The following is a 15,330-nucleotide window of genomic DNA, read 5'->3' on the forward strand; positions in this document are numbered from 1 at the left end:
AGTATAATTGAACCCCAATAACATAACGTTAAATGGACCCATATTCCCAATGTCCAAATGGAAAAAAAAATAGATGGGCTTAAACGAAAATATTCCTTCCTTCCCGCCCGACCACTCCTGCTTAAGATTTCTCTCACCCGCTCACAGTCAAATCATCAATTTCCCTTTTATAATTCGTGGGAAGAAAGCGTATGAATCTAATCGATTTACAATAATTTGAATTTGTAATGGAGCAGGAATTTAGAGATGGATACGAAGGCGGGATCAGGCGAGGGAGGAACCGAGTTGGAACTTAGCCGTGACAACAGCTTTAACCGTAGCGGCAGTAGACATAGGTACAGAACGCAGCATGAGCTACGGCGAGGACGAGGAAGACGCTTTGGTATTTCGGGGTGGGTTGTACCATGTAGGAGTCAACTCGATCGGCCATGAGTATTGCCATCATCGGTTCCTCTATATAAGAGGAAAATACGTTGAGATGTATAGAAGAGATCCTCAAGAAAACCCCGGCTGTACGTAACGACATTTCTTTTTCCTTATTTGTTTTCAGTTTATTGCAGATTGTGATTGTGTATCCGTCTGAATATTTTATTCTTATTCCATTTTGAGGATCAAATATGGTGAAATTTTGATATATTTCTTATTGAAGTTTAAAACTAATTCTTATTTAAGTTTGAAAATAATTTAGGTATTTGCAATTCTTTGAAAGACAGATGCATTGGAGTTCGGAATTTGTAGGAAGCTGATTAAAATTGTAAATATATTCAACAGGCACCTACTGTATCAAAACGTAATGTACTTTATCAATGATGAATAATTCATTTTAACCAGAACGAATTCACTGTGGTAGTCTTTAGAATTCTGATTCGGGGCTTTGACAATTGACAGTACAACTGCAAAGTCTGCAAGAGAGCCCTTCGAATAAACTTTTGTATATGGGTTTTTTAAAGCACGTTCTTGCATTTCTTCATTGATCGCTCTTGCCAATGTGAACGAAGAAACAATTACTTAGTTGTTTTTATGGTTGCTAACATTTTCCTCATCCAGAACCTATTAGGAAAGGTATCTAGGGCCTACACTAATGGTGGAGGAGACAGGGGTTCGAAAAGTTGGAAATGAGGTAAACCTGTGTTAGTTATCTTTATATACGTTCATATTTATTATTCACAATTTTTTTCTTCAAAACTTTGCTCTCAGGCAGTACAATGTGGCTCTTTCTCCCCACTTTCACTTTATGGTGTTTGTTTGATTAAACTGTTGATTTAGTTTAATCATTTGGTTTGCAGCTCGACTGGATATTCAAATGTTTGTATGCAAGCTCGTTTATGAAATTTTAGTGGCATGGGGCGAAAATAGAAATTAGGCCCCTAATAACAAGTATAGAAAAATTGAATTGTAAGAACGAACAAACTAAATAAATTTATTTGTAAATTATTTTTATATTACGTTTTAAACTATAATAAATTATTAAATTTAACATCAAAAAAATTTATAAACATACTTGTAACACAAAAAAATAACAAAAAAATGTTAGTTAAGTGGAAAAAATAAAAAATAATTTAAAAATGTTACATCAATTTCTCCGTTAATTTTTTTAATGGTGTACAGTTAAAAAAATATAACATTAAGTATGATTTTAAAGAAAAAAAATTAAATGATCAAAATAAAAATAAAATAATAGAAGAGTGACTAAATCATCTTTTAATTATATGTGAATTTATAATTTTAAGCCCCTGAGAAGAGGGGCTCTCTGGGCAAGCGCCCCTTTTGCCCATGCTCAGGGACGGGACTGTTTGTACGGTTAATCAATAGTGAAGCTCAATCGTGCGATTGACAGTGTTCTTTTTTTTCTGTTAACAATTTGTAGGAATACTACACTATACAGTTCTACGGTCGATTGGATGAGACCAAGAAAGGAGAAGTAAGTTTGTTTCATTTCACACAATCCAATTGACAGGGATTGCTAGATCCTAGCTTTTATCATGCATGACATGACATTCTGTTGCTATGTATAATTCTTCGAGTTTTGTTGACTTATTGGATTTACCTTTCAGGTCATACAAATGTGTGGTAGACCTGACCTAATATTTCTATGGGTTTTCTCGTAAACTTGTAACTGATTGACTTTATCTCTACCTTTCTGGTTGGCTTTCTTGTTATCTTTTAGAGTTCTACTGAATCATCTAGAAAGTTTACGTTACTGGATAAAGCTGACTTTGTTCTTTGTAACTTTTTCAACTTCAAATTATCACGAGTGTGGCGATAATCCATCTTTAAACCACGCTGCCCAGAAAGAGATAATAGTACCCCAGTTCCCTACAATAGCCAGAAGGAAAATCTCTTCTACCATGCTGCTCTAAAATCCTGGTTACCTTTCTCCCATAGTTGTCATTGTTTCAGTAATCTAAACCATAACTTTTTTGGATGAAAATCCTTCTTGCCTTCAGTGAATGATGATGCACTTTGTTGGTTCTCCAATGACGTGTACTCCATAGCATATCGCAAATGCCAACTTTCCATTTTTCTATAGACTAAACTCTTTGGGTCACTTATCTTATTGATGGTCATATAGTCTTGTGCGTTGAAGTGGTTCATGGCTAACTTAGATTTCCTGCTTGCAGATTGCTTGTACCACGGCTGAAGAATCGAAAAATGGATTGAGGCATTTGACTATGCCAAGAACCAGGTACAAAGAAGTCACATAAAATGGTATATGATTTGGTTGCTTTCTTAGAAGATTTGAACTTCTTTTACTCTTCACGATTTTTTCTTATTCGCTCGTTACCTATTTTTCAAAGGCTGAATATGAGCTTTCAAGAGGAGGAGGTGCCAGAAACAAATTAATCATGGAGGCGGAGTAAGCAATTCTCCTTGACTATCTTTTAGTAGTCTTACTTGAGTTTACTAACCGACTTGTAGTCACTATTTTAGAGTATCAATTTTAGACAAATTTATGTATAACCGGTCAAGGAGAAAGTTCCATTGATAGGTTGAGAAGAGACTATGAATGGAAGGATGCTCATCTGTGAGAGGAATAAAATGAAGTTGCTACCGTCACAAAATCAAGTGATCTCTACATGCATGTCTTTGTTTTATCGACATTTCCTTATATTCTGATCGAAATATGTATATCTCATTTTTTTTTTGAAGCATTGATTTGGAAGGCCATCGACCTCGAGTAAGGCGATATGCATCTGGATTAAAAAAGCTTATAAGAATTGGCCAAGGTGAGTTGGTATTTATCTTCATTATGGTTTTGGTCATTTCTTCTTTTAAGTTTCTAAAGGAGAAGTTTGGTTCGTCAGTTCTTCGAAATTCTTAATATTCAAAGAATATTCTTTTGTGTCCCACTTTGTGGCATAATTACAAAAGCATTTGAAATGCAATTGACTGCATGAACCTTTCAGATATTACCAATAAAAGTACAGCTGAATCATAGTAAGTTAATATTTCATGTGTATTCCTGGTCAATTGGATAGCTCTGAGAAAGTTAACTTTGTGACACATCGAAAATCTTGCATATACCTTTTTGGAGAAATTTGATAATTTTGAGTAATAAAAAAAATTCTTTTACTTTTAAGAAAAAAAAGTGTTGGGATATTTGAAGTTAAATTTAGGAATGAACTATATGAAGGCTTTTCTTTCCAAAATCATTTTCTCACTTGACGTTCTTTCTATTTATTTTAGGTTTATTTCACAAATAAGTATTTAAAGTAGACTCTCTTTTTCATTTGCATACCTTAAGTATTTTTTTGGTCAAAATAAGTATCTAAAGTTATTTTTTTGGTCCAAATAGGTACCTAAAGTATTTTATGTCAAAATAGGTACCTAAACTATTCAAACTTTTTCATCTAAGTCCTAAAAAAGTTGATATGTGGCATTAATTAAATACTTTAGGTACTTAGATAAAAAAATTGAATACTTTAGGTACCTATTTTGACCAAAAAAATACTTTAAGTACTTATTTTAACTAAAAAGATAACTTTAGATACTTATTTTGACAAAAAATACTTTAGATACTTAAATGAAAAAGATAGTATACTTTAGTTATTTATTATATAATCCTTTATTTTACTATAACCTTTATGTTTATAATAGTACATAGTAATGATTTCTCAACTTTCCGTGATTAGTTTATAGTGCATATAAGATTTACGATTTTCTTTTATTTCTGCTCTTCATAGGTGGTCCAGAGACGCTTTCGCGGCAAGGCTCAAGCTTGGGAAATAGTGGATCATTTGGGGACTTTGAAGGGGAGTTTGGAGATGCAGTTGAAGCACATGAATGGAAATGTGTTCGTACGATCAATGGTATACTTCTTATACCTTCTCTCTTGTTTGGTGGGGGGGGGGGGGGGAGGTAAATGCATTAATCCAAAAGAAAAATGGCAAGCTAAAAAGGCATAGAGAGTGCCACTGGAATTGAAACTGTCTAGATTGGAGTGTGATAAATAAAAGCAACACAGACAATAATCCACGCATAACTGGAAAACTTGGAATGGTTGATTAGACTCAAATCTATCCTTTAAGCAATTCCTTTTTGTCAGAATTTTGTTAGGCTGTATCATGCATTGGTTTCTGAGCATGTCGGAATAAGATTTGAAATTTTCCTCTCTTTAAGATAAGTAAATGAAAGATTTCATTCTTCGTAATGGTATGTTAAGGGTCTCTCAATAAGAACAGGATGGTCCTAATGGAAAAGGTATGTAACCATCTAATTGTTCACTTTGGTTTCAGGTGTTAGAATCCTTGAGGATGTGTCTGACTCAAAGGTATTTATGCCATGATACTTATTGTTTCTGTTCCTTTTTATTTTATTTAAATATAGGAAAAGCATAATGATAGAATTTCCCATGTAATTGGAACTTTCACCATATCTCGTTCACTTTGCTGACAAATATATGTACAGGAAGATTTAGAATATCTGAGTCCTGTGTCACTGCAGCTTTCTTCACCTTAAACTATTACAGAAGCCAATTTTCTTCAGATTACCTAACAGTATCAAAGTTTTGCAATTTCTCCTCATCAGATGGATTACTCAAGCTCTTTCCTAAATGTTCTTTAAATTATCTGTAGAGTGGAAAAGCTTCTCTTGTAAAGGCTGTCGCTATTGTAGATGCAAGTGTAGACACTGTTCTAGAAGTAATCTTAAACACGGACCGCCAAAGGAGATACGAGTAAGTTGTTCCATCCATGATCCCATATTTCCTAGTAATGCAAGTTTGATTTCCCTACTAACTATCTTTACAGGTGGGATATGCTGACAGGTGACTTGGAGCTTGTAGATTCTTATGATGGAAATTATGATGTTGTCTATGGAACATATGATCCTAAATATCTTATAGGTAAGTTTTTCAGAATGGATTACTTAAACTCTTTGAGGACCATTTTCCAAAGATATCAAGTGGATTTCATCATGCACGTCCTAATTTGTACTTTGTTTTAATTTATCCTTGTAATTTATTTTTCCTATTAAATGGATAATTAGAGGTTGATGTATCCTCGTAATTTATTTTACTCATTAAATGGATGATTACAGGTTGATGTATCATCATAATCTATTTTTCTCATAAAAAGATAACTAAAAGTTGAACAATGTTAGGTTCCTCAGTCAGCCATCAGCTTGTTAAATTAGATCGAGCCTGTATAGTCTTTTTGGTTATTGGCTTGCATTTACTCTTCGTGTTACATGTTTGTAGATGGCAATCCAAGAAAGATTTTGTCTTCTAGGCAATGGTTTCAAGGGCAGGATGGAGCATATAGTAAGATGACCTGCAAATAACCATTTTAATTATTTATATGAAAACTAACATTTTCTTGCCTCCATTTCACTCACATTTGACAAGTATTTATCGGCAGCAATTTTGCAGTTTCCTGCTGTACATAAGAAGCGTCCTCCAAGAAATGGATACCAACGTACAACGATTAAACGTAAGAATCTATATTGCTTGTTGGAATAAGTATTTTCCGTCTAAAGCATTATAATCTCTATAGCTTGAATACATTGGGCCTTTAGCATAAGAGGCAATGCCACTATCTTTCTTCCGTTGACTCTGCACGTTCCCTACGTAATTGATCGTAAATATTTCTATATTCTCTAGTATTACCAAATGCTCTGCTTTTAGGGACAAGTTTCATTCAGTGGAACTTTAATTTTTCTTAAGGTAGTGATTATGTCACTAAATGATTTCATAGGTTTCATATGGGACTTTTGATATAAATACTTTTTATATCCGTTCGTAATTCACATGTATATTTCCGTGGATTGCAGCATCTACTTGGGAGGTTAGAAGTTAAATGGACCCGACGGTTCAAACACTGAAAAATGCCTTCTAACACATATGTTGGAGATTCATAATGCTGGATGGGTAAATGGAAGAAAAATAACAGCTCAAAGTTTGAAAAGACCATTCCGTATGCTTTATTATCCCAGGTGGCAGGTTGAGTTATCTAATCAAGTCTTTATTATCTGCCTTTTGATCTGATGCTAACAGTTAATGACTTAGAGACATATAGCATTATGCTGTCTCAGCATATCAGGTCTGGTATCTCTGTTAGATAGATGGGCTTTCAGATATTTTGTGCATGTTAGAGACTTGTTAAACTAAGACAATTGAGTTTACTGATCTCCAAAATGCACTGCTGTTCTTTCCTATCCCTAGGACTTTCATGATCAAGGGATGGTTTTTTCTCAACTAGAGTACTATCCCGTCCTCAGATTTCACACAGACACAGATACTATCAACAATTAGAACATAAATGCCAACTTTTCGGGAAATATTAAAACTGGATCAAAACATGCAGGGTTTTTTCACTGATATCATATGTGGCAGTCACTTCATTGTTGTCAAGTCAGTAATGTTTCCTTGATCTGCTGAGACAACCCAACTTCGCTGATATCCAACATATGTATCTTCTCTTTCATATCCCTAGGACTTTCATGCTCAAGGCAGGATGGACCTATTTTGTTTACCTCAGCAGTGACTGATAGAATCTATTGGACAGGATTATTTTTTGTCTTAGCCACTTTTAGGTTTATGCTGAATATACATTGTTTGAGTTTCTGACAGTGTCACTATAAGGACTTTCGCATATTACATAAAGGCAGAGACGTGGTAATGATGAATATACATGACATTTTCAAGAAATATTTAAAGCCGAATCAAAACCTGCAGGCTTCTCTTACTGATATTATTTACTTTATGCCACAATCACTGAAGTGTCAGTTATGTTTTCTTGTTAATGTTTCAGGTTTAAAAGAATATATTGGAGCAAATCCATCACTTAAATGTGAATCTTCCTCCATAGATGGGCAATCCAAACATCCTGATGGCGAGTTGCCAGATGAATTCTATGATGCAATTTCTGGTGCCGAATCTTCAACGACAGAAGATGAAGAGAGTGATGATGAACCAGAAAAGGAGGTATCCTTTCCTCTTCACCTCATTGAAAAACACAAGTGCCTTCCTCTCCTCCATAAGAAGACTTAAAATTATTGCTCTATCTGTGATTTTTTTTTGATAAAAAGGAAGGCCTCTATCTGTGAATTGATGTAACCTATTTATTAATCATTTTCTTGAAGAAGTCTATTATCGATGATTAGCTCTAACTTTATCAGGAAAAGCCAATTAAGGAGAAGCCTGCATCTTCGACCCTCTCAAGCTCATCTTTGAAGCAAACTTCAGGTTCTTTCTTTTATTAAATCTGTATTTGGAAAGATTAACCTGCTTTACTTTAATTTGAAAAGTAAGACTTTATCCAGGAAATATTTTTTATATTTATGCATTCCTTGTTCAATTTTGGTTGTGTCACCAACAAATGATAATATTTTATAGCTTAAACAAACTTCTAACGCTGATCCCTTTGTGAGCTGTTAAGTACACCAAGTATTACGTCAGTGCAGATGCAAATAAGGAACTAGACCCTAGCGTACCCCCTATCCATGTTGATGCAAGTCAATTCAATGGTTCTCTCCACCAGGGAAAGGATGATGATGATACAAATTGTTGGACTTCTCCTGGTGGTGCGGGGTTTATGATTAGAGGAAAGACTTACTTAAAAAATAGTGCCAAGGTGAGATTTTCCTTTTCTTGTTATCATTTGACATGCATTTTTCATTCTTTTATTTGTTCTGAGTGCACTGTTTTCATCATCTTATATCATCAAAGCATGAAATTAATATTGTCTGGCTTATTAGATTGGAAAAAAAGAGATACAAACCGGAATGACAGCTGTTGTCTGCTTGGTGTATCTATTGATACATATGCTTTTGTAGGCCAGTTATTAATTCTGTTAGGAATTCGTGTGATGCAGTTTAATTACCTAATTTTGCCAGGTCTAGTTTATAAAATTGATTAATTAACTAAAATTGATTAATTAACTGAAATTGACTTGACATTTGCATGCATTAGTGGCACAACTACAGCTTCAAATACAGTGATTGAACAACTGAAGCTACAACTTCAAAATGAAAAACTTTTATAATATGCTTTTAACTGTACTTAATGAGTTTTCTGCTTGCACAACTGCAGCTTCAAATACAAAAACTGAGGAAGCATGGTTTTTCCTATGATGAAATTTTTCCTTTTATAGTTGAAATCCTCTTCTTGTGTTTATTTAGTATATCTGTAACTTTTGCTTCACTTTCCTTGTTCTTTACGTTGTTTATTTAGTAACCCACAAGCTTTTTGTAGATAACTGGTGGGCGCCCCTTCTCAAGCTCAAGCTGTGACTGGTTCAAAGTCGATAAAGCCACAGACAAAATTGCACTGCATCCAAAGTCTCAAGTTCAGGTATTGTAATAGGTTTCAAACTTTGTTCCCATTTCTTTGCAAGTGTGGAGTGTGTATGAAAGTCATGTTAAATTTGCTGCTTTGATTGGATTCTTTTGGTTTTATTTTTTCAAACACTTTTCAGCAATCATTGTGTAGATTAGTAAGACCAATATAATTTTATGGAATCCTTCTTGATATGTGCATTTTACTTTCTGAACTTTGAGTGTTAAAATCTATAAGATGAACTAGTGGCTTTCCAGGTTTCACAATTTTTCATGTTATGGCTAAACAATCTTACGCTAAAAGAATACTTTTTATATATATATATAAGCAAAACTTATGTATTATCTCGGTTTTGCTTATCATATGTACTATTATTCGTAGAAAATTATCTTTAGCTTTCCTTATGTAGCAGGAAGTCAATTTGCATGCTTGTTTTTTTCTCTGTACATTTACTTTATGGCAGTTCTGAGCTGGAACTAAACGATGCCTTCAGTTGAGTTTTTATAATTTTTTCCCGACTTGATTAGCATTTTGGACTGATGGATCAACTTTTGAACCAACAATGGAAAGTTTCGAAGTTTTGAGTTTTTACGTTGATCTCAATAGTGTGTAGTTTCTTCAATTTTTCTCAAACCATATATATTGTCTTACAATAAGAAACAACTAAAAAGTTTCAAAGTTTTTTTCTGGTGATGTAAACAATCTTAGTTTTTTTTTTTTTTTGACAAGAATTGAAGGTTGTTAAAACTCCCTTCATAATTGTCAAAAACCCATAAGATTTAACGACAAAAAACGGAAGGGAGAAAAGAATACATTGATTTTTATTGAAAAAGGGGTAAAAAATAACCCCGAGATTACAAACTATAGTGCCACACCATTAGAAATTTCTGGGTCAAACAAAACTAATTCCTACTTTTGCCAACTCATCTGCCTCCCAATTAACGCTTCTTTGAATGAAACGAATTAAGACCTCATCACTCCTAACAACAGATTCAATTTCCTTAACAATGGACTAAAAACTTGGAGGGCACGTCGAGGGGTCCTTGATCTACCCTAGAGATTCCTACAAACTCTCCAATATCAAACGACCCTTAACCCCCAATTTGCCGAAGCGAAGAGACGAAGACCAGATCTAATTGCTTTTAATTCTGCCAATGCAGGAGGGTCCGGACCAGTAGGTTCCGAGAAAGGCCTAAGATACGACTGCGGGAATCCCTTAATAATCCCCAATACCTCCTGCTTTTCATCCTTATTAACTGCTCCATCCACATCAACTTTAGAAAGCCTTCTGGAGGGGGTGCCAAGGCAAGGGAGACGACTTTTTCTTGCTAAAAATATTGCACGAATCTGCTAGGGAAGGATCACCAATAAGGAGGTCGAGAGGGATCAAAGACTCTGGATACTTGGCCGAAAACAATGATGCAAGTCTGAACCTCGCTAAAAGAAAAGAAGAGATGTGTTTGCCGGTCCATTATCGAAAACTACGGAATTCCTGAATTTTCAGATTGTCCAAATTATAGCACCAGGAATAAGTTTCCAAATAGTCAATAGAGGTACTAGGTCCTTCCAGGCTGAAATTAGGGTGGGAATATCAGGACAGATGAGATTTTCCAGAATTGGAAAAATTGATTCCAAAGTTCCCAGGCTGATCTACAAACGAGAAACAAGTGAAAAATCGATTCGGGAAACAGGTTGTATAACGAACATAAATGGTCGACCACCCCCGGGACTCCTCGTTTTATTAATTCTATTCTAACCACCACCCTTCAACGAATCACTTGCCAGATGAAAGTCTCCACCTTCGGTGGAGCAAGCCCCGTCTAGACTTGATTGGTCCAAAGCTAGTCCTCTCCTTCCATGTTATAGATAGCAGCTTCCTACAAGAAACTGAGTAGATTTCTTCCTCATTCCCGGTCCATGATAATCCATCACTCACTGCTTCATGAAGATTGAAATTATTTAGCAAGGACGTAAGTTCTATCCATTGATCCAACTCCCAATCGCATAAGTTTCTTCTCACTTGGATGTTCTAAGTCCACCTCGGAGGGCCATTGCTCCCAAACTCTACAACTCTCCCTTGTTTGAAAGAATGAACAATCTTGGTTAATTGCACTTCATCAAAGGAACCCCACATAACCAAATGTCATGCCAAAAAAAAAAGAAGCAGCCTCTCCATTTCCCACACGAATTTGGGTATGATTGTGGAAGCATTCCTCAAACTTATCATTTTTAAAGCAGTTATTGACAACTTCTTTCCACACCCAAGAAACTTGCGAGAACAACATCAAGTTAATCCCCAAATTGACCGCCTTGACCAGCATCAAGTTAAGCACCTCTCCGACCAAATCGAACAACGGAGGTGATAGGAGCAACCTTGACGAAGACCTTTTGCCATTGGAAAATTCTCCATTGGCACTCCATTAACGAGAACTGAAATAGATGCCGAAGAGATGCATTTAACAATCCACGAAACCTATTGTTCACCAAATCTCATCTCTTTCATAGTTCAGATTAGAATTGGCATTCAATAGAGTTATAAGCCCTTCTAAAATCTGCTTTAAAGCACCACACCTTGCAAACCTTTTTTCCTCTAATAGTTAATCCCTTCGTTTGCTAAAAAGGAGCAACCAAGGATCCGGGATGAAGGTAAATTGCGCAGGGCTGATGATAGAATCAATGCACAATCTCAATTTCCCGGAAAGTACTTTCGATAAGATTTTATATAAGCCTCCTACCAGGCTGATTGGCCTATAATCTTCCATGACTTCTAGATTTGGTTTTTTTTTTTTGGAATCAGGGTGATAAAAGCGTGGTGAATCCCATTCTCCCACTTATTGCCCGAGAAAAAATCATTAAAAAATTTCAGGATGAACTCTTTAAGATCTGACCAGAATTTCTTAAAAAAACCCATATTCGGGGCATCCAATCCTGGCGCTTTATTAATGTCGAAAGTGCTATGGCTTCCCAAATTTTCTCCTCCGATAAATGTTTTTCTAGGTAAGCAGCCTGTTCATTGGACAACTTGGGAAAATTCAGATTCAAATCTTCTACTCCCAAGGTGGAACTCGTGTCATAGGCTTCCTTGAAGAACTCACTAACGCAATTTCTGATCTGCTCAGTGTCCGCAATAATCCTCCCAGCAACTTTCAAAGATTTTATAGAGTTTACCTTTTTCTATTCGAAGCACATATGTGAGAGTACCTCAAATTTTGATCTCCATCTTTTGCCCATTTAGCCCGAGAGTTCAGGTTCCATAACTCTTTCCTATAGGAGACCAGAGACTCCCTTGTTTTAAAAGAGGAGGACCATGTTGATAGGCCAACTCCAAGGTTTAGGTTTTCTTTTTCTGCTCTCGAATTGACTCGGCTATTCTAGAGGAACTGCTGTCCGGCCATTTTTTAATTGTTGTTTTTGTGCCTTTGAGGATGTTCATGATACCCCTGCGTTTGTTTTCCATTTTTAGATTCTTCATCTCCGATTCCACCATGTTGACAAAGCCTACACCCTCCAGCAAATAACTATATAATCTAAAAGGTTTGGGACCCCAATTTAAACCTTCATTTGCAATCTCGATTGCATTATGATCCGACAGATTTCAACAGGAGCTTCTGAGAAATGTTTGGAAAAACCGCCACAAAGTTATTATCCACCAGAAATCGATCGAATCTAATCGACGTTGGGCTTTCTCTGTTATTACACCAGGTTATATTTCTTTGTCTAACAATAAGAAACAAGGTCCTTACCAACTTTCAGCACATCTCCTATTTCACTAACCACATTTCCCCAAAACATCTGTTTCTTGTCCGGTCTTTTCTGGTGTACCGACGTAGCCATTGCAACATCCTCATCTCAACTGCAAACATCTTTTATGTATCATGACACTTAGCTAAAATAGCTATCAAAATTCCTAGCGGATATATGTATATAAGAATTCCTTTCAGTTTGCAAAATTTTAATTTGAGAATGACCCGACTGTTTTTACATAAGATAATACCATAAGCAAATTGTTTGGTACGCTTACAAGCTGTTAGGGACTGTATAATTCGCTTTGGGACAGCCACGCTATCTATTCTTGCATCTATGTATTCCTAATTGGGTAGACAAACGAAAGTCATATTCTTTGTCACACAGGACAAAAATGTTCCTTCACAGTTGGAAAAGGCTAAATCGAGAATATTGGAGGCATTCTGCATGATTTTGCATGATTGAAAGACAGTTTTATGAGTTATGACCTAACTGCTATTTTTCATTTTCAGTCTGACGCAGGGAAAAAACTTCCGTTTGTCCTTGTGATTAATCTCGAGGTACATGTGGACGCATTTCTACCTACTTTATCAGCACATGTTTTTGAACAAACCTGTCAGAAACTGGAAGTTTTTTAAACTAACTATTAAAAGCTGAAAGATGTTTGCTTGGGACTTGTAGTTTGAGATCATAATGGTAATGACGCTTAGGTCAAATTTCTGAACACAAATGATGTGATCATAGAAAGAAATGCTAATCCTCAAAATACCCATGTATATAGTAGATGATATGAAGACAAAATTGTAATTTTGAACAATTTTATTGTTGTAGATGGTCAATGAAGATCATCCTCTGATCTTTTAAATTCACTTTCAGTTTCTACTTTCTCCCAAGCATACCGACTTTGGTGGTTTACAATGAGAATAATTGCAGGGGAGGATTTTATTGGAATTAGTTTTCACGTTGCAACAACTTTACTTTGGTTTTTCAAAGAGGATATATGTTTTGGTGTCTTTCTTTCAGATTCCTGCAAAACCGAACTATAGTTTGGTCCTCTACTATGCTGCTGACAGGCCAGTGAATAAAGATTCTTTGCTGGAAATGTTTGTGGAAGGAACAGATGCGTTTCGTGATGCAAGATTTAAACTGATACCAAGCATTGTTGAGGTATGGAATGCTATACTGTAAACATATAACTGGATTTTATCTACTGTTCTAATGCCAGTGAAAAGCTTAGTTATTGCTAAATGCACACAGGGGTATTGGATGGTCAAGCGTGCGGTTGGAACAAAAGCTTGCCTTCTTGGGAAAGCTGTTGCATGCAAATATTTCAGGCAAGACAATTTTTTGGAGGTAACGCAATCAAAGATTTTTCTATTTTCTTTACTATTGTTGAATCTACAATTTATTATAGGTATGATATTGATCCACTTAATCCAGAAACTAAAAATTTATGAGAACAGAGAATTTCATGGTTTAACTAAGCATGCAATTGCCCACATAGTATCATGATCAAAAGCATTTTGATATCTCTATAATCTTAGTTACACGGTAGTGATATATATTTCAATGACCAAACATATTTAACTAAGCCTATTCTTGTAATTTTCAAAGTTGACGAGCAATTCTAGACTGGTATAAGTTTTATTGATTAGTTAGATGAGGTCTTTCTGATTCTATACTGTTGCTAATCTTCTATCATGAACAGATTGACGTGGACATCGGGTCATCATCAGTAGCAAGAAGTGTTATTGGCCTCGTCCTTGGATATGTCACAAGCTTAGTAGTAGATCTTGCAATACTAATGGAGGTTTGTGTCCTGTCGTACTGTTCACCTGAGTAATTACGGTCTTCTAAAATGCGGGTCTGGTTTTGCATTATAACTGAGCTAGTAAATGGTAGGGACTTTTTAATGGTTATTATCATGCAATGTCAAGTGAATTATATGCGGAATTAGCTGGGAAAGTTTGGGGCATGCTTGAGAACTATCTGTTGAGTGTTCTCTTCTCAGTATTCAAGAGTGTGTGTGTTCTAGAAGCTAAAAAAAAAGAAGACTGTGTTCTGTGAACAAAAAGGAAAAACACAAAAAATAGTCCTATAGTAATGAAGAGTAGCTACTTGAATTTTAAAGTTTTAATTTTCTTGAGGTACCCGTGTCTGACACATGAGTATGGGGATATTAACCTCTAAAGATCCTCCAATACATGGGAAACCTTAGAAAAGCCTATCTATAACCATATCCGACTCTAGCACCCTAATCCAAGTAACATAGATGTAAAGTGCATTGTAAGCTTGAATTGTTCCCTTAACAATACACATCTTAAGCCTGGATACTTTCCTTCTGCAGGCAAACGTGGAGGAAGAATTGCCCGAGTACATTCTAGGCAGTGTTCGACTGAATCGTGTGAGGCTTGAATCTGCCATACCACTGGATGGTGAGGATTTCCACTTCTACTCTGCCTGCCTTTAAGCATCTAGTGCTCCAAGGTTGCAACAACTGAGTAACCTCCAATTTTAAGCATTTCCTGGGTCAAGTACAAGACTTGTTCGATGAGTTGGATTCCAAAAAATTTGGTGACATTTTCTCTCCCAAATTTTGTATCTTTTAAGTATGTAGTTTACTTGTTTCCAGAAGACTAGCATTTGGTAAAATCAGTGGCTAAAGAAGCCACGTGTATTTACGTTTGAACAATATTTTTTTTTACTTTGAAAGCTTGAACGGTATGATATTATTTTGTACAAAATATTCCCACATACATTAAAATTCTTTTCAATGCCCTTTGGGTTCATTGTAATCTTTTAATCCAGAA

At 35.6% G+C, this 15,330-nt stretch overlaps 1 pseudogene; it reads left to right on the top strand.

The window, feature by feature from the left end:
• Positions 1-349: 349 nt before the first annotated feature.
• Positions 350-15,067, top strand: LOC120206368 (annotated as a pseudogene).
• The last annotated feature ends 263 nt before the right edge of the window (positions 15,068-15,330 follow it).

The sequence above is a fragment of the Hibiscus syriacus genome, unplaced genomic scaffold, assembly GCF_006381635.1.
Source record: "Hibiscus syriacus cultivar Baekdansim isolate YM2019G1 unplaced genomic scaffold, ASM638163v2 tig00013738_pilon, whole genome shotgun sequence".
In the NCBI taxonomy this organism is placed as follows: Eukaryota; Viridiplantae; Streptophyta; class Magnoliopsida; order Malvales; family Malvaceae; genus Hibiscus; species Hibiscus syriacus.